Genomic DNA, 23,165 nt, shown 5'->3' with positions numbered 1-23,165 from the left:
TGTTACCACAGAGGAAAGGTCGTTCTTCCCCCTTAATCTCTATCCCTTTTTGCCCTGGCTGCCAGGGTGCTCAGAGCCAAATTTATGCTTAATCACCAGCAGCCATAAAAGGCCCTTAGGTTTAGTCTTTTGGTTCATTTCCACTGTCATTTTCTTTGTCTGTTTATTATCTTCATCTTTCCTCTTTTTTTGCAGATTGTGCCAAATCTCTTTTGGAAGGAGGCAGGGTATAAACAAATAAATGATAAGGAAAGGAGGAAATAAGGACGCTGAGTTATCCAGAGTCTGAATTCCTACCCCCTTTCTTAAGTGTTTGGTCTGAGTTAAAGTCTTCTTACCTTGCCAGGCTGGCTGCTCTTGGACGGTAGAGATTTTAGGGCCCTGGAGGAAGGGGCCTCGGTATCTCCAGTATTTATCACAGAGCCTGGTACATACTAGGTGCCCCCTAACTGTCTGGAAAAATGAAGTGAATTGATGGCCCATCACGTGCTAGCTACCTGAGTGCCACTCAGGGGTGGCCGGTAGGATTGTTTCTCACTCTTGGACACGTCAGCATGATGCTGGGAAGGACATTTTACCCTCCTCCAATTCATTTTTCATGCTGCTCCAGATCTTTTGAAAAATGTATGTCAAACCATGCTGTCCCTCTGCTAAAAACCCTCAGTGGCTTTCTATTGTCATTTAATTTTTTTTTTTTACATTTATTTATTTCTGAGAGACAGAGAGACAGAGCATGAGCAGGGGAGGGGTAGAGAGAGAGGGAGAGACCCAGAATCTGAAGCAGGCTCCAGGCTCTGAGCTGTGAGCACAGAGCCCGACGCGGGGCTCGAACCCACGAACCGTGAGATCATGACGGGAGCCAAAATTGGATGCTCAGCCGACTGAGCCACCCAGGCGCCTCTCTGTTGCCATTTAAAAAGCAAAACGAAACCCAAGGTCCTGAGGATCCAGCCCCTGCCTGCCTGAGTCCCCTGTTGCGTCTCTGCCCCTCTTTGCCAGCTCTCACTTCTGGATGTTCGCTGGAGACCTGGGCTCTTCCAGCCCTTGGTGCATGCTGTTCCCTCTGCCTGATAACTGTGTCCCTGCGTCTTCCTCAGTTCCACACTTTCCTGTAGCTCTTCCCTTTCATCTCAGCACCCTGTTCCTCTCCTCTCCATTTGTATGTGGTGTGTGTGGCTTGTGGGCCTGCGTGTTAAGTCTCCCCACCCCCTCACCAAAAGGTAGAGACTCCTTCTGTCTCTTTGTCCCCCGTGTCCCCCCAGAGTCTTGCCCATACCTGGCACTTGGTAAGTACTTGCTCAGTAAATGCTCTTTCAGTGAAACTAGGCTGGCCATTCCTCTGTTCACCCAATATTTATTGAGCACATCCTAGGTGCCGGGAAGGCCGTGTGCTACGTGAGACTTAGGGATACAGTGGAGAACAAGAGAGACACAATGTCTGTCTTTTTAGAATCTTCATTTTAGCTCCCCAGCCTGTTCTGCTTTTAAACCACGTCTTACTCTTTATGTACATTCCTTTATAAGTATATACGTGTATGTATACACGTACGTACACGCATAGATGTAAGTGTATTTATGAAACAATTGTTTACTGAACACCTGCGTTCTCTGTATAAAATGGGCTTTTATACATATAAATATGTCTGCATCTGTAAAATGTGCACATAAATGTACATGAAAACAGCATTTTTCAAACACCCACTGTACACTAGAAATGAAAACCTATTTGTGCATATAAAGCGTGCATATACAGCCTGTACGTTTACACGGTTGCTGGTGTTTACTGGTACCCGCTCTGTGCCCGCACCGTGCTAGGCACTCGGGGAGCCCAATCCCGCAGAAGAGACGGGGAAGAAGGCACCATTTCCATCTGCCGGGAAGACCCCAGACCTGATGGGGACAAGGCAGGGAGGTGACCCTGGGCACGGTGACCGTAAGGCGGGGGGCGGGGGAGGGCCCCGGGGCCGTGGGTCCTGGGTTCTGGACGCCAGTGGTAACCAGAGGAGAGCCAGGTCCTGCTCCCCCCCCCTCCCCCCCCCGTCCCCTTGATGAGGACGAGGATGCTCTGGCCTGGTGGCTGCTGGGGGAGTCCTTACCTCCTGACTTTGGTGCTCGCCAGAGTCAGAGATCGCCTGGGGACTAACTTAATTTGGGTTCTTTTAAGGCAATCAGTGAGATGGAAGCCTCAGAACACCCTTAGATCTCGTGCAGACATCTCTTTTCCCTTAGACTTGACCATGGGGTGCGGATTTCTCCCCTCTCCTCACATACCCTCCGTCGTGTAGAACTTGACCGTTTGTCCAGATCTTCTTGTCAGGACTTACCATTCTTTTCCCCTCTTCCCCCCTATATTTTGAAGACAAAATGAGGGCCCTTTCAGTTCCTTTATGCCCCACGTGGTCCCCTCGGACAGGGCTCCCGAGGGCGTCTTTAGTGGTGGGAGTTCTAGACAGGTCACCTGCATGAGCCCCACCTGCTGGCCATGTCCTGCACTGGCTATTACTGAGGCATATGGTGGACAGAATAATGGCCCCCCCTCCAACGATACCCCCGTCCTAATCCCCAGAGCCTGTGAATACCTTACCTTCCTGCAGTCACCTGCAGATGTGACTAAATTCAAGATCTTGAGATGGGAAATCACCCTGGGTTATCTGGTGGGCCCCATAAGAGGGAGGGTCAGTGTCTGGGAAGTAGGTGAATGATGGAAACGGGGTCAGAATCAGAGATATAAGGAAGCCACCCTGCTGGCTTTGAAGATGGCAGAGGGGCATTGGCCAAGGGACACAGCAGCCACCAGCAACCAGGGAACACATTCTCCCCCAGAGTCTCCAGAGGGAGAGTATTGATTCAGTACACCTTGGTTCAAACCCAGTGAAGCCCTGTCTGCATTTCTGCAATCATAAGATCATAAATTTGTGTTGTTTTAAGCTGCTACACTTGTGGTCATTGCAACAGCAGCGGTAGGAAACTAATGCAAGGTGTATTTTACTTATCATAAAATCTACCCAGTTCAGGGCGCCTGGGTGGCTCAGTCGGCTAAGCGTCTGACTTCAGCTCAGGGCATGATCTCACCATTCGTGAGTTCAAGCCCCACATTGGGCTCTGTGCTGACAGCTCAGAGCCTGGAGCCTGCTTTGAATTCTGTGTCTCCCTTTCTCTCTGTGACCCTCCCCTGCTCACGCTGTCTTTCTCTCTCTCTCTCTCTCAGAAATAAATAAAAACATTAAAAATTTTTAAAAAGAAATCTACCCAGTTCATGTGTTACAATTCAGTGGTTTTTAGTCCCTTAACCCACCGGGGCAGCCATGAACATAATATAGTTCTAGGATATTTTCATCACCCCAAAATATCCTTTGTGTCCATTACAGTTATTTCCTGTCCTCAGCCTCCAGGTAAACCACTAATCTGTTTTTTGTCCCTCTAAATTTGTCTCTAAACTTTCCTCTGGGGCATTTCATATAAGTGGAATCGTAGATAGTATGTGGTTTCTGTGTCTGGCTTTTGTCCTGAGTATAATGTTCTTAAGGTTCACGCACAATGTCAAGTGCATGAGTACTTTGTTCCTTTTTATTGTGGAATAATGATCCGTTGTACAGGTATACCACGTTGTCTCTACTCCATGGTGGGGAGACTATGGGTTGTTTTCGGTTTAGAACTCTGACGGATAACACTGCTACAAACATTCGTGTGCGAGTCTCTGCGTAGACATGGGTTTTCATTTCTGCTGGGCAGATACATAGGAGTGGAATTTTCTGGGTTGTGTGGAGTTTTATGTTAGCTTTTTGGGGACCTGCCAAATTGTTTTCCAAAGGGGTCACACCATTTTTAATTCCCACCAGCACTTTATGAGGGCCCCCTCTACCTGGCTTTTAATTCCCCAAGGCTGGTGGGTAGCAAAGGGGCTGAGCACATGCACACATGCACACACATGCATGGGCACATGTGTTTGTATGTACACACCTATGGCAGATTTTAGAGGGACTGTTTCCACTACTTGTAATTGGCTGTAGCAGGAGGTAAAGAAGCAAAGCTGCTCTCTTTTCTGGGCTTTGAAGAAATAAGTTCTAGCAGCTTCCCTTTTCTTCCTTGCCCCTTGTATGAGCCCCACAACTCAATCAATAGTCTGTTGGGATTCTCGATCTGTGATCTTTGATCCTTCCTACATTCTCTTATCATCAGATTTGTTCTGAGCCGTTGCCAGAATTTGCGGCTTGGGCATTGGGTAAGACCTGATATCGATACTTTTATTATGAGCAGTGAGACAGAAGTTCACGCCATGAATGGAAAGCTTAGGTCCCCATGTTTTTCTTCTTCACCCCAAGCAGGGCTGCCACAGCATTAGCACCCCCGCCCCCCAGTTTGAGCTTCTGCTTGTAAGTTCTGCTTTTCCCCCTTGTCTGAGCAAGTCTAGACTCCTCACTGGGTGCGGTTGGGGGCTGGGGAGCCGACCCAGAGGCTCAGCCTATAGATAGATAGACTGTTTGGAAAGGGTGTGGTGGCGAGGGCCCCTGGCCCTCCTGTGGGGTGCGTGACGCAGGGCAAGATCCAGACATAAGACGTGGCTAGGGAGACCCCTCTCCATTCCTCAGTCACAACAGTAAGCAGAACACCAGCTTAATTTTGGGCAGAGCGTTAAAGGAATTTTCTAAGTATTACATAGTCTGTTTATTGCTGGGTGTGGAAAAGGGTCATACAGACTTTGATGACTGACGTTAAATCCCATTGGATCCCATGAGAAAAAAAGAGAGTAATGTTACAGTGATGTTAGAGGTTTTCAGTTTGAGGAGAAACCCTGCCATGGGCTTCTAGACCCATACATAGCTGACCGGGTTGTTGAGCCAGACCCTGCTGCTGACCAGGCCAAGGGGTGGTCGGCCCCCAGGCAGGTGATGCTGCACCCACGGGATGCGGTGTTGATGGGATGGTGTCGACTGGCCTGAGCAGTTGAGGGGTTGATGGGTGGCAGGAGGGGAAAGACTCAGAGAATCTCGGGTGATCACCTGGGTCAGCAGATTGGCCGAGTCCTAAAGCCGAGCTCGAGAGGGACTCCACCCCTGTTCAGTGGAGGTATTACTGCCATTTTTGAAAATGACGAAACAGGCTCAGAGAGGCTACGTGACTTATCCAAGGCCACACAGTGAGTGAGAGGAACAGCCAGCAATTCAACTTCCAGGCTATTCCTGAAATCACTGTTACCTTGCAAGATGCTTTCTCGTTAGAGATTAACCAGATATACACAACACAGCACTTTGCCGTCAATGAACGTCCTCATGATGTTGATGGGCCCAGGAGAGGGCCGACATTTTCGCAAAGAGCCCACAGCGCCTAGGTCCCCACATTGGGAAGTGGAGACTGCCTGTCATCACACAACCGGCTGTGTGACTGTCCGTGTCACCACTGTTACGGGTGGTAGAGAGGGTGAGAAGCCCACATGCAGTCTAAGGCTGCCTGCAAACACAGAAGCCCCATTTTTCAGATGAGATGTAGTGCAAAGAGCCGAAAATACATACAGTTTCCCTGTAGCTTACATAATTTTAAGTGAGGATGTATTAAGTAGCATTGTAATAAATAAATAAAATGGAGGTCAAGTTATTTATAACTTTGTGGAGAGGAGGCAGAGAAGCCGAACGCGGTGTTAGCCCGGGCTCCTCCGCCTTCTGACTGGCTGACCCCAGGTGTCAGTTCACTTCTTGGAATTTCAGTTTCCACTTCTGTAAAATGGGAAGGTTGCCCCAGAAGACCTCTGAAATCTGGTTTGGCATTAACTCTGCACAGGGTGGTTATAAATACTGTCAGTTTATGTTTAATCCAGAGAAGTTTTATGCATGGATTTTTCCCCCCTATGGTTTTGGATGAAATTTACACAGCTGGCCAGTTTCAGTGGGAAACAAACCCCTTTAATTTACGTAACGAAGGCTTATTTATCCCAGAGTATCTTAGTCTTTGCCTGTGTTAGAAAGCTTTGGGGAGGGTTTTGATAACCCTTGAAGGGAAGAGGCTGTGTTTATGAGATTCTATTAACCCTTCCTCCCTCCGTATGAGGAGGGGGCTTTTACCTCAGTGGAGGGGCTGCAGGTTAAAGAACATGAGGGGCACCTGGATGTTTCAGTCTGTTAAGCATCCAACCCTTGGTTTCAGCTCAGGTCATGATCTTGGAGTTCGTGGGTTCAAGCCCCGCATCGGGCTCCGTGCTGACAGTGCGGGCCTGCTTGGGATTCTTTCTCTGTCTCTCCCCTGCTCGTGCTCTCTCTCCTTCTCTCAAAATAAATAAATAAACTTAATTGTTTAAAAAAGAACATGAGGGGCATAAGCTCTTGTCCTCAAAGAGCTTATGGTGTCGACTGGGATTGTAAAAACACCTGCTTGTGGAACACGTCCATGTGCAGATGCCCGTGTGGGAACGGGGAGGCATCCTCAGGGCCAGGTGGGCTTGTAAGTGTTTCTAAAAGAATCTATATCACAATCCGTAGGCACTGCCCAGCCCGTGAAGGATCTGCACTTTAGAACAGGCAGCGGGGGAGGGGCGGGACAAGAGCCTGGGGTCTGGGGTCCACAGTGAGAGAGGGATGCTCTGTGTGCCCCATGCAGAGGGCCGAGGGCCTGAAGCCAGCCTCCCGGGGGCCCTCAGGAAGCCACGGTGTCAGGCCTGAGATGTCAGCCAGGGCAGGAAGCAGGGCCTGGCGGTGACCAACCAGCAGGTGCCATAAACCCATCGAGGATGGTGTGCATCAGTGCTTCGGGCTGCGGGCGACAGAAACCACACTCAAGCCAGCTTAGGTTTAAAAGAGATAATTTCTTGTGTCAAGTAGCTAAACAAGGCAGGGCTGATCCAGGGGCCGGGTTTTGTCTCTGTCTCTTGGCCCTCCTTCCCTTATTCCTCGTTTCTTAGGCAGTCCCTCCTTTCCAGAGGCAGGAGCCAGCTGGCAGCTGTGTGGACCTAGGCTTATGTCTTCCCCTGTTAACCACCCCCGGGGGAGACAGGCCTCCTTGCTGTGTCTGCAGCCCAGTGCTAGAGAAGCCTCTTACCAGCCCCGGAGGGTCACATGCCCATTCTTGGACCTCAGGAGGACTCCCATGGCTAGTTAGGGTCACATGCCAGTTCTGGAGCCAGCCATGGGTTCTAAAAGATTCTGTGCTTTGACCTCTCTCCTCTAGCTAACACACTGGCCCCAGGAGCGTGTGGCGGGGAGGATTAGGGATGCCCCATTGGAAAACTGAGTGTTGTTACCAGAAGGGGTGCAGAAGCCGGACAGGCAAGATGTCAGCTGTGCATTGCAGGGAGCTCAGCAAACGTTTAAGGCCTTGTCCCTCCTGTGATCACCTCCAGATTTCGTGTGCATTCTTCATGCGCCTCACCTGTGCCCAGGGCTGATGGTCAGAATGTTTAACTCACAAGGGTAATTTCTGGAAGCCTGATTTTAATCCTTTCCTTGCTGGATCCGGGGGAGGTCTGGGAGCACGGGGGGTGGGGGGCAGCGGGGCACTGAGGGCAGGGCTCTGGGCAGCAACCACTTGCCACCCCGTTCAGATATTTCATCAGCTGCTACAGCCATGCTGGTGTGAAGCAGGGGCACACTTCCTGCTAGTGTGCCAGCTTCTGGGGTGAGGCTGGAGTAGAAGGTTCCTCACCTCCATCCCTCCCCGAGTCCCTGCTCCCTTTCGTGCCCTCAGATGATTTTCAGTGAGCCTTTCACGGAGTGAATGTGCCATTGATTTTTGTGGTGGTCGATTGAGAAAAGCAGGGGTGATGGCACTGGAAATGGCCGCTCCCCCCTGCTCACCCCGCACTCTTGGCTGGCGCTCTGCGGTTTTTCCAGATCGACTGTCCTTTCTCTGAGGTTCTCTAGGCCACCTCTGCCCACAGTACTCTCTTTGCACCTTTTTCCCCCCCTTCCTGTAAGCAGTTGGGGTTTATAGACCTTGGAGAGTGCAAATATTTGATTTTAATTAAGGAAGTCTGGAATGAGGAATAGAAAAAAGCTACTTCTCCCTTATTTCTGGGGGCTGTGGCCGGGCGGGGTGGGGCTGAGTCTGGTGCCTTCAGCCACCTCAACGGCCATCTGGTCCTCCATGGGAATCCAGGCACCCGAGAGGAGGGGTCAGGAGAGGGCCAGCGTGCCCAGGGTGGTACATAAAGGCAAGGGGGTACATAAGGCAGGAGGGTGCTCACTTCGGAAGCTCTTGTGGGCCAGAATCTGGAGCAGAGAGCAGGTGATGAACAGTGCCTGGCACGTGCTAGTGCTTCCTGCTGGCTGGCCAAGGTGCCCATCTGGTCTCTTTGATTGATCTCCGCTAATGATCCTCACCACAATCTTTAGTGGTAAATATTGTCATTCCCGTTTTAGAGCTGAGGAAGCTGAGCCCAGAGAGGTTAACAGATCTATCCAAGATCACCCAGACACTAAGTGGCAACTCCAAGCTGTGCTCAAACTGCCCCCTGCTGCCGTATAGTGCCCAAAGGGCGTTCTTCGAAGAGCCCCCAGACTGTTTTGAGCATAGGTGGGGGCCTGTAACTGAAAGCCCTGGAATATTGAGAATTTTATATCTGGACCGGCAGCCTGCATATTGACAAAGAAAAAAATTGTGTGTGTGTGTGTGTGTGTGTGTGTGTGTGTGTGTGTGTAGTGAGGGTGGGGGAAGTAATGGGCAACAGCCTGGGGTATCAGGAAGAGAAAGAACCCAGGAGCCCAGAGTTCCTGTCCCAGCCCTGCCCCCAGTGTCATGGGGCCTTGGGTGAGTCATACCATCTCTAGGAGCTGGTTTCCTTTTCAGTGAAATGAGGGTAAGAACCACAATAATAGCATTTGTTGTGGGCTTCCTAAGCCCGGGACCAGCCCTGAGACACAGGACCGGAGAGGGAGGTGCGTGTGCCTCAGCATCTGCCCCGGGGCGCTCAGGGGTTAGTGGGGAAGGAAGACAGCCCCCGCCCCACCAGTGCTAGACCTGAGATGTTAGGTTCGTCCTTGGACAGGCTGGTCCTGGGGAACCAGAAGGCGCTCTCCAAGTTGGGGCTGGTGTCCCAAATCCGGCCTCAGGGTCCCGCTGCCCCCGCTGCAAAGGGAAGGAACCCTTAAGAAGGGGAATCCTTGGAGCGCCTGGCTGGCTCAGTGGGAGGACCATGTGACTCTAGACCTTGGTGAGTTTGAGCGTCAGGTGTTAAAATAAAAGGGGGACATTTTCCCGCAGACCTAACTAGTGCTTCTCTCTGTGGCAGATCCTTCTGTCTTGGCTGCTCATAAGAATCCCCTTCTCAGGGGCACCCGGGTGGCCCAGTCAAGGGCTTCCGACTCTTGACTTTGGCTCAGGTCTCTCCGTTCTCAACAGTGCAAGGCCTGCTTGGGATTCTCACTCTCCCTCTCTGCCCCGCCCCTGCTTCAAAGAAAAAGACTTAAAAGAATCCCCTTCCCAAGCATTCAGATGAAAAAGACTGAGTCCCCAGCTGCATGGCAATCACCTGAGAGCTTTTTGCAAACACCAGTTCCCAGTCCTGGAGAACATTTGTGTTTTGAAAAGCTTCCAGGGTGATGCTGATTTGCAGCTTGCCCCTGGGGGGCGGGGGGGTGGACATACCACCTGTTCCTGCCACAAGGGGGGGTGGATTCCTTGGGGGTGGGGGAGGCTCCAGGGAGGATCTGCTGCCTGGGGGGGCTCCTTGCTGTTAGCCAGCGGATCCCTGCGGGAGGGAGCAGGTGCGCTGTGAAGGATTTGCTCAGAGGTGGTCCCCCAGCGCGCTCTGCCCCTCCCCCCATGTCCCTGGTTCCTCTGCACTGCCTCCTCCCCCGCTGTGGGACCAGCCTGGATCCCTGCTGCTGGCTCTGTGTGGGGCAGGGAGTGCTCAGGTGAGCTGGCCCTGTGTCTCCTAGTTACCCAAGGCCTGCTGCCCCAGGGCGCCTTCCGATGGGACTCATGACAGCCCTCGACAGGCCTGGGACAGAAGTCAAGTCATGGCAAGCCCAGTGGGACAGCCGTGGCAGTTTAGAATCCGAATTTAAACCTGCCGGGTATTTTGAAGATCTGGTTGAAATGATTCTCATTCATTCACTTTTGGGGTTCAGAGTCCATTTTTTAATTTTAGCATTTTTACATAGATTTGGTTTATCTGCTTCTAAAGAAATCCTATGTCATGAAGTTCAGCGGGCCAGCCCCTTCCTGGACATTGCCCCCTAGTAAATTTGGAAGGATTACAGATGAAGAAATGTGTTTCCCCCAGAAGGTGTGGCACATTTGTAAATGAGGGAGTCAAGTATTTGGAGTAAGATCTGTCTGACTTCAGAGCTCATTCGTCTGCCCAGTGGTGGACCCTGGTCCTGTGTATGTAAATCTGGAGCTGAGCTGCCCAGTACTGTAGCCACTAGCCACATGGGTTATTTACATTTAAGTTTAATTAATTAAAATATAAAAACTCAGTCTCTCAGTTCCTCGAGCCAGAAGGCCACGTATGGCCAAGTAGCCACGTGTGGCTGGCGCTGCCTCACTAGACATTGCAGATAGTTCTGTTGCCAAAGGTTTTGTGGGACAGTGATGAGCTCCAGTGACCGCATGGCACAGATCGGGCTCCGGGTGCAGCCTGGACATCTGAGCACGGTTAGGGGAAGGAAATTGCGAGCAGGCTCTTTGACCTCGCTCGTATCCACTACTGTCGTGACCAGTCATCCTGCTTTGCTTGGAACTGAGGGGTTTCCTTGGGACTTGGGACTTTCCTTGCTAAAGCTGGGAATTTCCCTGATAAACTGGGATGCATTGGTCACTCTGTTCACGACCCAGTTTCCATGCAGATGTCACAGCTATGCCCAGGTCCAGGACATAAAGAATTTAATAAAGAGTCACTCAAAGCTCAGAAGTGAGATAGCCGAATAAGTGATGGCATCAGTCAGGGAGAGAGAGAGAGAGTAATGCTCGGAAAAAGGGAGCACTGGGGTAAGGTGCAGCCAGCAGGGTCCCCTGTCTACACTGAAGGCTCTCTGAATGGGTACTGAGGGTGGACACCTGGGAAGCAGTTCAGCAGGTGAAGGAGTTTGGAAATGGGAAGAAGTGATCGTCCCTGGGGAGTGAGAAGTGGGACTACTTGGTAACCAGTTATGACTCCATAAGATCAGGGATTTAGGCCAGAAATACTATTCTGTGCCTCAGGGCTCCTGGGTGGCTCAGTCATTTAAGCAGGCATCCAACTTCAGCTCAGGTCATGATCTCACTGTTCATGGGTTCCAGCCCTGAGGTCAGGCTCTGTGCTGACAGTTAAGAGCCTGGAGGCTGCTTTGGATTCTGTTTCTCCCCCTCTCTCTGCCCCTCTCCTGCTTGCCCTCTGTCTCTTTCTCTCTCTCAAAAATAAATAAATGTTAGGGGCTCCTGGGTGGCTCAGTTGGGTAAGCATCTGACTTTTGATTTCAGCTCAGGTCATGATTTCATGGTTTGTGAGTTGGAGCCCCACATCAGGCTCTGTGCTGACAGTGCAGATATCGCTTCTCTCTCTCTCTCTCTCTCTCTCTCTCTCTCTTTCTCTCTCTCCCTGCCCCTCCTCTGCTCTTTCTCTCTCTCTCAAAAATAAATGAATGTTAAAAATTTTTTAAAAATAAAATGATATTCTGCACCTCTACCAATGTTACTTTTTCAAGTAAATAGTGATATATCTTCAAAGGTGACACATCTTTACACAGAGAATGTGTTTGATAATCTCTTATATCTTGCTCTTCTATTAGCAAGCTGCTCTCCTCTTCTCCACATTGACAATGGTAGGGCTTTGGGTGCCTGGGAGGCTCAGTTGGTTAAGCATCCAACTTTGGCTCAGGTCATGATCTCTCGCGGTTCACGAGTTTGAGCCCTGCACTGGGCTCTGTGCTGACAGCTCAGAGCCTGGAGCCTGCTTCAGATTCTGTGTCTCCCTCTCTCTCTGCTCTTCACCTGTTCACACTCTGTGTATCTCTGTCTCAAAAATAAATAAACATTAAAAAAAAAAAGAAAAAAGAAAATGGTAGGGCCGGAGCTAGCTTACAGGGTTCAAGTTTAACTGAGACGCTATTAACTCTGGCACACTTCAGCCATTCAATACATCGCAGTTCTTTTTCTTACTCTTGTTCCTCCTCTCCACCTTCATGTTCTGTTTCTTAAACTAATGCTATGCTGAATGGCACTTCTTGAGAAAGAATAACAACCGCTTATTATACGACATACAATGAAAATTAAGGTTATTAAAGACATGATTGGTTAAGGCTCCAAAATATTTATTTTGAATATTTACCAACATGTTGAGCATCCTATGTAGTCTCTCCCCTTCATCTAAAGTATTGGAGGGGCACCTGGGTGAATCAGTCAGTTAAGCATAGACTTTGGCTCACGTCATGATCTCGAGGTTTGTGAGTTTGAGCCCCTCGTTAGTCTCTGTGCTGACAGCTCAGAGCCTGGAGCCTACTTCGGATTCTGTGTCTTCCTCTCTCTGCCTTTTCCCTGCTCACGCTCCGTCTCTTTCTGCCTCTCAAAAGATAAATGTTAAAAAAAATAAAAATAAAATATTGGAGATTTCTTAAGGTTGAAGATTTGTCCAAATTCATCACTTGGACACGGAGTAGTAGCAAGTTCTATAGCTTCGTTAAAGAACACTGTTAAATACATATGTGATAGATGCAGGCACTCTGGAAAAATGCAAGACTTGGATGCATCTTTTTTTTTTTTTAATGTTTTTTATTTGTTTCTGAGACACAGAGAGAGAGGCAGCATGAGCAGGGGAGAGAGAGAGAGAGGGAGACACAGAATCTGAAGCAGGCTCCAGGCTCTGAGCCAGCTGTCAGCACAGAGCCCGATGCGGGGCTCGAACCCATGAATCGTGAGATCATGACCTGAGCTGAAGTCGGACGCTTAGCTGACTGAGCCACCCAGGCGCCCTGAACTGGGTAGATCTTATGATAAGTAAAATACATCTTGCATTGGTTTCCTACTGCTGCTGTTGCAATGACCACAAATGTAGCAGCTTAAAACAACACAAATTTATGATCTTATAATTCTGGAGGTCAGAAATCCAGACAGGGCTTCACTGGGTTTGAACCAAGGTGTACTGAATCAATATTTTCAGTCGGACGCTCAACCGACTGAGCCACCCAGGTGCCCCAAGACTTGGATGCATCTTAAGCTGGGAGAATGGTGAGGCCAACTGTGGAAACCATGTTTGGGTTCTATCCTGTTTGCAGAATTTGATCCTGAAAATGGTCCATAGCTCTAGGAGAGAAGAGCTGTAAAGGGAGATGGTAGTTAGGATACACTGTTGCTGACTGTCTCGGCCTGGAGCTGAGAGCAAGGTGTGCCCTTGTGGCCTCTCACAGTCCTTCAGCAAAGAGGGTTACAGCCTCCGCCAAGACCATATGCTTTCTCCCTCCAGATGTTAGTACTGCAAAATATTTGAAATTAACCTTGGTTCCTTTTTCCAGGGGGTGGGGAGAAAACCCAAACCCAAGCCAGTTTTTATAAACTTGTGGTGGACCCTAGAATCAGCTACGGTATCTCAAAAGAATCCCAAAATATGTGTGGGATGCATATCTCGGGGCATGCATCGGAAGGCAGGGGTATTTTGTACGTTCTCCATATTAGGATTGAAGAAAGTTGACATGTATTTAAATACGCTCATGTGTGCGTGCCTGCAGGCAGAACCTTCATATATAATCCTTACTGTTTGAAGCACATTCTTGGGGAGGGAGCGTATCTCTGGTTTTGCAAGTAAATGCAATGCTGCTGAAGGGAGTGGGTCTGTTGACCTGTAATATTGCCACAGCCAATCAGCGATCCTTGTGATTGGGAAATTAAAAACACCTGAGACTGCGTTTCAAGGGCCGTTTCTGCCCAGTGTATTAGCTGCTTCTCTGGACTGCGTCCTTGGTAAGTGATACTAGTAATACTTATTGACAGAGTCATGGCGAACCTGGTTAATAGAAAAAGACATATCCTGAAAGGGTCCAGGAACCCTTTAGAAACTCCAGCATGTGGGAGGGCTCCTCCGGATGCATTTATTTCCAGGCTGCACCTTTGGCTCTTTATGGCCCCGGAATGGTCCTGGGGAGGTGGTGCCCACCGTCTTGGGAGTGTATCCTCTGGGATTCCTTGTGGCTCTGTTAACAGTAGGGGTTGCAGACACGGCAGTTTTCCCGACAACAAAAACGAATCAGCCAGGACACATTGGAATCACTTGCTTGAGGCCTTCCCACCACCATCTTGCGCTAGTAATTCAGTGCTTGGCCAACCAGCACTGTTAAATGAAAATGTTGAGTTACACCAGTTTTAATATTCAGGTACGATCTGTGTTCAGCTCTCTAAAGTACTGTATACACTAATCGTACAGAAACTAAAATTAGTTCTTCTGCTACTAACACAAGGGGCCCACCTTCCAGGTGCTTATGATCTCATTGAAAGAGCCAAACGTTGGGAGTTCATGCAAATGGCGGAGGAGGAAATGTCAAGTTCAGGAGGCAGAGCTGAGGGGATGATTGACGTGAACTGCAGTTCTTCCCTTCACATTGTCGTCCCCAACTGTCACCTCCTCGTTTCTGCTTCTCATTCAGGCTAGGTGTCTGGGCTGCCTCTGTGACCCTGTCCTGTGTGTTTCTTTGTGGTGCGCCTGTGGTGACGCTGTCAGAGGCCTGTGCTGCAGGAGCCCGTCCGCTGCTCCCTGAGCACTTGCCTTTGACTTTGCCTGGCCTGTGACAGTCATCATTATATTCTTTTTTTTAAGTTCATTTATTGGGGGGGGAGGCTGAAGGGGCAGAGAGAGAGGGAGAGAGAGAATCACAAGCAGGCTGTGCACCATCACCGTAGAGCCCCGTGTGGGGCTTGAACTCACGAACCCGGAGATCATGACCTGAGCTTAAGTCGGACGGTTAACTGACTGAGCCATTCAGGCGCCGCCAATCATCACTATGTTCTTACTGAGCAACCAAGCCATTAACTGGCCGAAGGCCTTTGTATGATCACGTTTGACCTTGTCTTATGGCTGTGGTAACAAAATACCACAGACTGGGTGGCTTATAGACCATGGGTTTTTCTCCTTGGCTGGAGGCTGGAAGCCAGTGATTAGGGGACTGCCATGGTCAGATAAGTGCCCTCCTCTGGGTCACAAGACTTCTCACTGTGTCCTCCTAAGGTGGAAGGCGTGAAGGAGCTCACAGGGGCCTCTTTCGTAAGGCCGCTAGCCCCATCCATGAGGGCTCCCCTTCTCTTGACCTGAGCCCTTCCCAAGGGACCCACCTTTTAATACTGTCACTGTGGGTGTCGGAATTCCAACGTGTGAATTTTAGGGGAGCAGAACCATTCGGACTTGTTACTGACATGGAATATACACAGAAAGAAGTGCACATCAGGATTATTTTTGTACGTGTGGTTTTAAGTCCAGCTGATTTGAAGCCTAACAGAGTAGATGTTTAGAGATGGAAGGCGTAGGGATGCGAGGTGCAGCGAGCTCAGGTCCAAGCAATAGAAGGGTTATCCTGGCCCGTGGGAATCCTGAACTGGGTGCCGCAAATCCTCCAGCACAGATGCTGAGGTCTCCTGTGTGTGGACAGCGTGAGAAGATGCAGACGGACCAGTTTCCTATGAGCAGGGCGAGCCAGAGGTTTGGAAATTTTTGTAAGAAAAGCTCCTTGTTTGGATTAAGAAGTTACATTTCGTTTTTAAGCCAGATTTGTGGTTTCTCAGAACTGAGGGGTAATGTGGAAGAATCACCTCCCTTGGGCGCCTGGGTGGCTCAGCTGGTTAAGCATCCGGCTCTTGGTTTCAGCTCAGGTCATGATCTCATGGTTCAGGAGTTTGAGCCTGACGCTGAGCTCTGCGCTGACAGTGCGGAGCCTGCTTGGGATTCTCTCTCTCTCTCCCTCTCCCTCTGTCCCTACCCTACTTGTGCGTGAGCGTGTGCACTCTCTCTCTCAAAATAAATAAACTTTAAAAAGTCACCTAGCATAGTTCTAGTTTCAGTTTTTTGAGGAACTTCTACAGTGTTTTCCAAATGGGTGACGGGCAGTAAGGAGGGCACTTGTTGGGATGAATCACTGGGTTCTACAGTGATTGGTTCCTGAAACCAATACTACATTGTATGTTAACTAACTTGAGAATAAAAGGAAAAAAATCCCCCGGGGGCCCCAGGGTGGCTCAGTTGGTGAAGTGTCTGACTTGGGCTCAGATCATGATCTTACTGTTCATGAGTTTGAGCCCCACATCGGACTCTCTGCTGTTAGCACGGAGCCCGCTTCAGAGCCTCTGTCTCCCTCTCTCTCTCTCTCCCGCTAATGTGCACTCTCTCTCTCTCTCAAGAATAAATAAACATTAAAAAACAAATCACCTTCCTAGCTCAGGTTCAGGGAGGCAGTGGTAGGCAAGTTGGATCAGAGACCATTTGTAACTAATTGCTGTATTAGTACTTCCAAGTAACTATGGAAACTGCTAAGCAGTAAGAGGTAGCTTTCTCTGGGCCCTTGAATGGGTAGATAAGCCAGCTACCTGTGCAATGATCATATGTAATTTTTTCTACAAAATTATAAAAAGAATTGGTTTGCTTAAAAGTCTGTTTTCCTAAGTGTGTAAAATATTGCCCTAATATTTTCTTTATGTTCTTGTTAAGTCCTCCGAATACTGTAAAATAGGTTTCAGCCTACTTTTGAAGAATTATCATGAATTCTGAATAACATTAATAATAATAATAATAATAATTATAAATAGCTCCTGTTCATTGAGTATTTGGTATATCTTAGCCACTGTTCTGGGGGAAAGTTTTATTAAATAAGTGATTAAGGGTTGTTGGAAATATTACAGAGCTCTTGTAGTTGAACAGGATTATGGGTATGCGTTAATAATTTTATTACCAGGGATAGAATGAATCATGGCTAAGAAAAAAACAGCAAGTGATAAACAAGCCAATAAAATTACAAGACGAATTCACTGCGGAGAAAGAGTAATTATTTCAGTTATTTTTTTGTGCTTAATTAACATTTATTAAGTGTCCTCTGGGTCACAGGCACTGTTAGGTACTTTTACATCTGCTATTTTATTTAATTACGAGGAGTTCTTCACTTCCAGATAAGATTTCCCATGGGCTTCCTTTGACTAATGAGTTATTCTCAGCCCGTCCTGCTTGCACATTAAGCCACCTGGGGAGTCAGAAAACCATGGAGCTGGGGTTTCATCCTTAGAGAGTGTTTGGTGGTACAGGGTTGGGACCCAGCAGCAGGATTTAAAAAAAAAACAAAAAACAAACTTCCCTCTGTCTCCCATGAGCTCTGGTCACGCCAGCTGGGGCGAGAACCACTGTGTTACACTATTTGAGATGTTATTTCAACTGCAGAAAAATATTGACTTAAATTCTTGAGCAGTGAGCAGTGATTGCAAACCTTGAGACTCGTTTGCTAAGCCAGGTGGAATTGGTAAAACACCTGCTTTCCTTTTTCTGTTTCCTACGAACTGGGATGAGGGAGGTGTCCAAATAACTGCTGAATGAAGCAGCCTTGAAAATGTTGCCCTAAATGTCTCTGACCCCAAATGTCCTGGTGCACTTAATGTGTCCCCCAGGTTGTGCTTGATGGCATTTATCATGCCAGTGACTTGCCCTAAGGTGTGTGTTTTTTTTTTAAAGGACTATTTAGGGAACTTCTATACTAGAGGTTAATTCCTTTTAATGAAATACATACATATGTACAGATCTGTGAATAAAAAGAGTTTAAGAGGACAGGGAGAATTATAAGGAAATCTTTTGGTGGGGGGATTATAGATTGAAATGGCTTCTTTCAAAATCATCTTTGATATCATCGTAAAATTGTTTCACATCAAAATGCTAAAAAAAAAAAAGGATCAAGTGGTTTCTTTAAAATTTGTTGCAGCCTGAGATCACATAAGAGAGAGTTAACCTAAAAAATGATCCATAATCAAAAACATACGCAGCGCCTAAAAAAATTCATGGTCATCTTCACAAATAGATTTGCTTCAGTGGGAAATTTCAGTCCTGCCTGGAATACCCAGGAGTCTTACGGTGTAATTGGTGGAGGGGGTAAAAAAAAAAGAAAAAGGCTTCCATTAGTTTTGTTAATGTTAAGCATGTTCCCTGAAAATAAATTTCTGGTAGAGCTTTCCCCTTAAGAATGTGGAGGCCTTTTAAGAACATTATGCAGATGTATTTGCTAGGACTTGGGCAAGTCAGTCATTCTTTTGGACCTGGGGTTCTTCTCTGGTATAATGAGGGGACTGTCAGTGTCCTGGTGGGGTTTCACTGAGCCCCCAGAGTCATCAGCAGAGCAAGGCGGGTGGGGGGGTGGGTGGGGGAGGTGGCGAGGAGGCCCCTTGGGGTCTTCGGGTCTCCCACCCTGGCCTCAGAGCTGCTGGCGTGAGGAGGGGGCATCTGGATGTGTGTTCATTTGCAGAGAGAGGAAGTCAGTTCAGTTCTGGATGCATTTCTGAGGACCTACTATGCATCAGGCAGAATCCCAGGTGCTGGGAATAACGAACTCCGCGTTCGCCCTCAGGTAACTTAAAATGACCCGAAGGAGGCGGAGACAGGGGCGATTCCAGCACTTCTTCAGCGAGGTCAGGGGCTGGGTGGGAAAGGGGCGTCCGTGGGAAGGCAGACTGTATGTGTGAGTGCTTGGTGGTTTGTTTGTTTTTATTTTTAGAAACGAATGACAAGTAAAAGATGGTTTCCTTTTTGAATCACTGCCCAGCCACTCAGGAGGGGAAAAGAGAGAGGAGGAGGGGGGGGGGGTTGGGACCTCCCTCGTGCCCTGGAGTGGACCTGGGGGCTCCTGCATGCTGACGAAAGGGCTGTCGGGGCAGGAGCTCTCTGAAAACCACAGAACCAGCCCTTAGGGGACCTCGGGACCTCGGGCGGTCACCTAGCCCAGGGAGGTTGCCTGGGCGAGTCCACCTTGCCTGCATATCCAGATCTACTTACCTATATCTCTCTTCCTGTCTCCTGTCCTTGGCCATGTGAACCAGCAAGTTCGCCTGCGGGCCTTTGCATGGGCTATTGATTCTTTAAAAAACTTTTTTTTGGTTGTTTATTTTTGAGAAGGAGAAAGGCAGAGTGCGAGCGGAGGAGGGGCAGAGAGAGAGAGAGGGAGACGCAGAATCTGAAGCAGGCTCCAGGCTCTGAGCTGTCAGCACAGAGCCCGACGTGGAGCTTGAACCCACAGACCGCGAGATCATGACCTGAATCAAAGTCGGATGCTTAACGGGCTGAGACTCCCAGACACCCCGCATGTGCTGTCGATTCTGCATGGATCCCTTCCTGCCCGGGCTGGGCAAAGTCTAACTTGTCTTTTTGTTTTCAGCTTAGATATCACCTCCTTGGGGAAGCCTTTCTTTTACCCGCCACTTCCCATCCCCTGCTGAGTTAATAAAATACCCGTTTCTGTAATTGCCCAACACCGAGCTCACCCCTGTTGTTACACTTTTTCATACTCCATTGTAATTGCTTGTCTGCCCGTAATTGCCCCACTAATCCATGAGAGCTCCTGGCTGGCTGGGAAGGCTTAATTCCTGGAATTATCTCCGTGGCCACATGCTTGGCACATCATAGGTGCTCAGCAGCTAGTTCTTGAAAGAATGAGTATTCTCACTTTACAGCAGAGACTACAGGAGCTCAGAGAGGTTCATTGCCTTGCCCAAAGCCACACAGCTTTGAGAGACTGAGAAGAGACTGGAGCCCATAGTCTGAGCCATAGTCCACGTTCTCTCTGCCCAGAATCATAGACGTGTAAAAAAGTCACCCTTGTTTGGAGATGCCCACCTTCCTTCTAGGGGAACTTTATGCTGTCTCCCGTGTTTGTCTCTAGGTGATGTAATGGTCAATGTACTCTTTGTGTTCTTAAAACAAACAAACAAAAAAAGGGTTTGTGAGAGTGAGTTAGTGCCCTTTTTTTCTGATTTCCAGGATTTTTCCTAAGGCCCTAAACATTTTCCCAAGTGAACAACGTATTTCCATTTTCTATTTTGTAAATCTGGTCAAAAAACTTGAAAGAAAGGAAAAAACAACCTTTATGTAACTGGAAGGCATAGCGAGAAGAGTCAGAAGAACTGTAGACGTGGGGTGTGTGCATGTGTGTGCGTGCACAAACAAGAGCCCCTGTGGGGTGTAGACAGAGCTTGGGACAGAGCTTGTGAGTATGCTTATGTGGTTCTTAAATTAAATCTCCTCTTTCTTTGGCCACCAACAGTTCTGTGATTATGATTTAAAAGGGGATTTGGGGCACCTGGGTGGCTCAGTCGGTTGGGCGTCTGACTTCGGCTCAGGTCACAATCTCACGGTTCATGGGTTCGAGCCCCGCGTTGGGCTCTGTGCTAACAGAGCCTGGAGCCTGTTGCAGATTCTGTGTCTCCCTCTCTCTGACCCTCCCCTGCTCATGCTCGCTCGCTCTCTCTCTCTCTCTCTCTCTCTCTCTCTCTTTTTCTCTCTCTCAGAAATAATAAAACATTAAAAAAATTTTTTTTAAGGGTGGCTCAGTTAGTTGGGTATCTGACTTCCACTCAGGGCATGATCTCACAGTCCGTGGGTTCGAGCCCCATGTCGGGCTCTGTGCTGACCGCTCAGAGCCTGGAGCCTCCTTTGGATTCTGTGTCTCCTTCTCTCTGCCCCTCCAATGCTCATGCTCTGTCTCTGAAAAATAAATTTAAAAAGGGATTTTAAGAGCCTTGCTGGCTCAGTCAGTGGAGCAGGTGACTCTTGATCTCGGGGTCATGAGTTCAAGCCCTGTGTTGGGCGTAGAGGTTACTTACAAAAATAAAATTAAAAATTAAAGAAATCAAAAGGAATTTTAAACCATACTCATGCCACAGGGACAAGCAGACCCATGTGGGGGCACAAGAGGAGAGAGAGCAGGGGAGTGCAGGTGCTTGACATGCCCAACACAATTGGACTCAGCCCCAAACCTTTTGTGAGTAAAGTGATGCCGGTGGAGTGGCTTCCTGTAGTTCATCACCCGCCTAAAAGCAAAGAGAAAACACTAAGGCAGCTAAAGATTTAATCAAAATAAAGGCCAGTAAAGGGCATTTGTGTCCCTTCTGTACAACAATGAGAATGTTTAGATGCCGCAGACCCTGCTCCGACCTACGCTCTAGATGCTGGCGACTGTGTTCCGTGAGATACCGTTTGACTTTGGTTTTGCGAAAACTCCCTTTGATTCGTAAGTTTTTGCCGCTGTGAGAGATGCTGAGGGTGACAAGGCTGGTGTTCTGGGCAAGTTTGTTTTCCTTTTTCAGCCTTCAAAAAACCTAAAACAGGAAGTGATTCAGGGATAGAATGATTCAGACCAGTTCAAACTCAAGTTGAGCTGAGCATTTTTGCTGGGGCCCAAATGCTCCTGTTGTAAGTCAGACTTCTAGCCTCCTTTAACTTAGAATTCTGATTTGAAAGGACAGCCTGGCCCCACACTCTGTCCCCAGGACCTCACAGGCTAGCCACACTCTCCCTCAGCCAGAGGATTTTGGTTTGGGTCTTTGCTCTGTAACCGTCAGCAAGTTACTTAACGTCGCTGAACCTCCATTTCTTTATTTGTAATACACACAACTATTTTAAACACTAAATGAGAAAAATGTTTGTGAAATGTGCTCTGTTTGGTCTGTAGAAATGGAATTGGGAGTGGTTAGTCACAGACTGTGGCTGTAGTATGGGAAAAAATAATTGTGTCTAGGACTTAATGGGGGCTTATCTTGTGCTCAGGTCCATTGTCCCGTGCTTAATCTTGCTATAATTCTGTTTTACAGGAGAAGAAATCGAGGCCTGGAGTTTGAGTAATTCGTTCAAGGTTACCAAGTGGGTAAGTAACAGCCGGATGTGACCATGGCCATCTGCTTCTGAGTTTATGCTCTTAACCACTTTGCTATGAAGAAAAATTAAAGTGGATGGAAATATTAGGCCGGGACATGGATTTCAGTTCAGTAGAAATAAGAACCTGCCACCTCTATTGAAATTAGAATCCATGTGCTTTCTTTCAGTCACTCCGCAAATATTTATTAAGACCCTACAAGGTTATCAGGTGAAATTATTAATTTAAATAAGAACTTTGGAGAGAAGGGGCGCCTGGGTAGCTCAGTTGGTTGAGCATCCTGTTCTTGGTTTTGGCTCAGGCTGTGATCTTGCGGTTTGTGGGATTGAGCCCCATGTCGGGCTCTGTGGTGACAGGGTAGAGCCTGCTTGGGACTCTCTCTCTCTGTCCCTCCCCTGCTGTCTTTCAGAATAAATAAATAAAACTTAAAGAAGACACTCTCAGCCACTTGTCATCAGTAACAATAGTAATAGTTGACAGCCACTGAATACTGTTGAATAGCAGACACTGTGCCAAGAGCTTTGAATTGTCTTGTTTAAATTTCAAAACTTGAGGTTCAAGACGTAACCTGCTCAAGTTCACTCCTATAGCAAAAGTTGACTTAGTCCATTTGGGCTCCTGTAACAGAATACCACAGTCTGGGGGGCATTAAATAACAGAAACTTAATTCTCACAGTTCTGGAGGCAGACAAGTCCAAGATCAAGGTGTCGGCAGATGTGATGTCTGGTGAGGGCCCCACCTCCTCATTCACAGGTGGCCATTCTTTTGCTAGAACCTCACATGGCAGAAATGGTGAGGGAACTCTCTGGGGTCTCTTTTATCAGGGTGCTAATCCCGTTCCTGAGGGCTCCCTCCTCAGGACCTAATCACTCCCGAAGGCCCCACCTCCTAACACTGTCATGATGGAGGTTAGGTTTCCACATAGGAATTTGGTGGGGACACAAACAGTCCATGGCAGGGGTAGAGCCAGCATTCACATCCAAGTGGTCTGGCTGGAGAGCCAGTGCTCTTATCTGCTGGGAGGCCACTCATGGAAAAGCAGCTTGGGACACCTGGCTGGCTCAGTCGGTTAAGTGTTCGACTCTTGATTTTAGCTCAGGTCATGATCTTGCAGTTTTGTGAGTTCAAGCCCTGCCTGGGCTCTATGCTGATAGCATGGAGCGTGCTTCAGACTCTCCCCTCTTTCTCTGCCCCTACCCAGCTCACACTCTCTCTGTCTCTCTCAAAATAAATAAATTAAACATAAGAAAAAAAGAGAAGAAAAGAAAAGAAAAGGAAAAGTGAACTTGGTGAGCCTGGGTACCTGCCTTTCTCGCCAGGCATTGCCTTTTATGCCTCTTCTTTCCCTTGTCTTCCTGGCATCCTTACTGCCCTGTGTTTGGCTGACA

General features: G+C 48.3%; 1 protein-coding gene across 3 annotated transcripts in view; it reads left to right on the top strand.

The window, feature by feature from the left end:
* The window catches only part of CYRIB (CYFIP related Rac1 interactor B), a 146,194-nt gene that overhangs the window by 21,002 nt on the left and 102,027 nt on the right, over nucleotides 1–23,165 (top strand). For all 3 annotated transcript variants that reach the window (XM_039245728.1, XM_039245723.1, XM_039245726.1), the window contains exon 2: nucleotides 21,715–21,767. The gene's annotated coding sequence lies outside the window, so the exon portion shown is untranslated. The remainder of the gene's footprint in view (nucleotides 1–21,714; nucleotides 21,768–23,165) is intronic.

Source organism: Hyaena hyaena, unplaced genomic scaffold, assembly GCF_003009895.1.
Source record: "Hyaena hyaena isolate Hyena2069 unplaced genomic scaffold, ASM300989v1 scaffold_268, whole genome shotgun sequence".
Taxonomy (NCBI): Eukaryota; Metazoa; Chordata; class Mammalia; order Carnivora; family Hyaenidae; genus Hyaena; species Hyaena hyaena.
Note: the sequence above shows the minus strand (reverse complement) of the source record. Positions and strands in the feature narration are given on the sequence as shown.